The sequence below is a fragment of the Trachymyrmex septentrionalis genome, unplaced genomic scaffold (assembly GCF_001594115.1).
Source record: "Trachymyrmex septentrionalis isolate Tsep2-gDNA-1 unplaced genomic scaffold, Tsep1.0 scaffold36, whole genome shotgun sequence".
Lineage (NCBI taxonomy): Eukaryota > Metazoa > Arthropoda > Insecta > Hymenoptera > Formicidae > Trachymyrmex > Trachymyrmex septentrionalis.
In genome coordinates this window covers 113,401-116,419 of record NW_017305525.1, presented here as the reverse complement: position 1 = coordinate 116,419, position 3,019 = coordinate 113,401, and the positions used below count along the sequence as shown (strand labels likewise).

Genomic DNA, 3,019 nt, shown 5'->3' with positions numbered 1-3,019 from the left:
CAATAGAAATTTGATATATTTTTTAACATTGTTTATTTTGGACGTTACTTTAATTAATGTTTTTGTATACCTGTGTGTTTCAGATTAATGCAGTTTTGTAAACTCCGCTGCTGCGCATCGGGCCGGTGAGTGAGAAAATATATTTTATTTTATTCGAAGATAATGGATCTGCAACATAAGAATTGTAAATTGATATAAAATCTCGTAGATCGATTATCTTGAAATGGCTAGAACAGATTAATATTTAATCTTTATATAAGAATATAAAGGCAATAGATATTTATCGATATCGATTTATCGTATATGAATGTATAAAGAGCTTATAAAATTGAAATGAAATTTCTATTAATAAAATAGAAATAGAAACATTATATTTAGATAGAATATTACTGCAATGGTAATATTTTTATTGGTGGTGTAATAATTATCAAAAATTTACAAAAAATAAACTCTAACTAAGCGTAAATAAAATAACAAAATATTAAAGAAATTCAGGATTAAATATTATACATATTATTCTGCAAGAGAACAATATATTAGATATTTTTTTTAACATTTCATGAGAATGAAAAGAACGGGAAATATATTACAATCTCGTAACATATTTGAATTAATTTATTTAACAAAAACATACATTAAGCCCATTTTAGACGATCTATTCACGACCAAATTCTATTTATAATATTTCGTGTCATGTAACAGAAAATATTTGAAGAAGCGAAATACACACGATAGAAAATATATATCAGTACTATATATTACTTCTTCAAATCTTTTCTATTATATACGACACGCAAAATTACAAATAGAATTCTGTTCCGAACTTGATCGCGAATTATAAATCATCTAAAGTAATGGATTGTGAAGGATATTTTTATTTTTATAAAATTTTTACACGAATCTTTCGCTGTCTTTCTGTATATGCTTTTGAAAATACAATTTTAACTTGACTGAAAACAAAGTAAAACCGAGATATATATGTAGATTGTAGAGCATTCATATAAATATGGATCATAGTATAATTTCTAGTATGGTTTCAACTCTGAACTTCTTTGATTAACTACAAATTTAATGCTTATATCGCACATATAACGACGAAGCAAACGAAAGAATGGAACGGTACCGTCTAATTCTTCTACCACGCCTACGTCAAGACATTCCCGTATCTCACGTATCTCATATCCCGTGATAAGCCCTCAGGCGCGAAGAGAAACGATATGAAAAGAGATAAGGCGTAATCCATTGATTCGTAATACCAATTTGAGTTCCGCAGACAATTGCTTTACAGAGATAATCGTGCAGCAATATGATAATTATATAACAATTACGCATCGTTAATAAAAGAAAACCTAAGTGTATAATTTTTACATAAACTGTAATATTTTCCTTACATATTCGTACATTCGTGCATCTAAATCTTATCTTGCCATCTTTGATGTATGAGCATATATATAGCTATAGATATACTATATATTACGCGTGTGTAGAGAACAGATTGAAAAGAATTTGATTAATCATTGTAAACGTCGGTGCAGTAATCGATGCCGTCTCGACGTGCAATTAAAATATTTAGCCAGGAGTGCGTTCGCGCGGTTGCACAACGCAAATAACTTTCCGTATTTCTTACGATAATAGGATTAGTCGCGAATACAAACCGAACGGCGGTTGTCTCAGACTAATTAAAACTCGCGAAAGAGTACACGTAATGGGAGGTCTCCCAATCCGTTGTGTGTAATAAATCTCACGTTCGCGCCCTTAAAGCTAGTGATTTCGCGAAGTCCCTGGGCGACTCTGACGTGGGTCTCTCGCGACGATGACGACGTCGAAGACGAAGACGATGACGACGACGACGACGACGATGTAGATGCAGTTGCAGCACGGCCGCATCGTCGGAATTCTCGAAACGCGTTATGCAACTTTACGCGACTGAGAAGGCAAACGCCTGGCCCCTTGAGCAAGAGCCACGATAAATTTTCATTCCACGTTGACCACTCCTTCCACGCGGAAACTTCTCAACCGGGTATTAATTTTCTAATACGGTTCCACGGAACGTTTCACGCGGCGCGCCACGCATATACAGGGTGTTGCCAAGATAAGGCACATTTGGAAACACCATTCGAGTGACCCCCGTGTATCGTTTTAACATTTAAACAACGAATTGAACAACAAGAATAAACATATGGAGAAGTGGAAGCGATTATGTCCGTTTCTATTAGAATAGAATAATTTTAACTCTTACTCTTTTCTTTTTTTTTTTTTTTCGACTCTAAGAATTAGAAAAGAGTAAATTAAACGGAGTTATTAAAGTTAATTTATATTAATAGAAATGGATATAAGTCGCAGTCTTTTTTAAACCTTGAAGTTATTGATTTACTGAAGCAAATATATTGAAAAAAAATCTTTCGTTTTTCGAAATCATAATTAAGTAACTTACACCACTCTGGCTCTCGTGTAGCGTTTCTGAACGTTATAGCCGTACTTGAATAAGCTTCAGGAACGAATCGTTCTAGTTACAACGGAGAAGATCTCTTTGAAAGTCATTGAAATATCTATTTTCATAACGCCCAGTATTTCGCACATATCGGAACGGAAACGATTCTCAGCCGGCCAGTTGGCATTAATTGCGCGGCTGAGATCGCATTTAGAAAGATTAGATCCTGGACTGTCGTCATTACTACTTTGTGTCATATTCTCGACGCTATTGCACGGCGTCCTGTGTCGTTAAGTTAATCGCTAATAAATACGAAGCGAAACTCGTTAGGGAACACGTCATACCCAACGCTATTACACCTGTGCGAGGCGCATATCACTTTTAATGCCGCCCATGTCGTGCTCGGATAATTTTCTTTTAATGGGCATATCATTTCTGCGCGCGGCGATCAAGCCGGGGTGTGTCGAAGGAAACACTCTGCGCGCGTTTAAAAGCCCGAAGGAATTTTACGAGCACCTGTCGATCCGGCAAGACAATTCGCGGATTATCGCGCGGAACGTATACATTCTTGTTCCCCTCTCTCTCTCT

At 35.5% G+C, this 3,019-nt stretch overlaps 1 long non-coding RNA gene across 2 annotated transcripts in view; it reads left to right on the top strand.

Moving 5' to 3' along the window:
* The window catches only part of LOC108750333, a 1,738-nt gene extending 1,610 nt beyond the window's left edge, over positions 1-128 (top strand). For both annotated transcript variants that reach the window (XR_001939424.1, XR_001939423.1), the window contains exon 4: positions 84-128. This is a non-coding gene — a long non-coding RNA (uncharacterized LOC108750333). The remainder of the gene's footprint in view (positions 1-83) is intronic.
* The last annotated feature ends 2,891 nt before the right edge of the window (positions 129-3,019 follow it).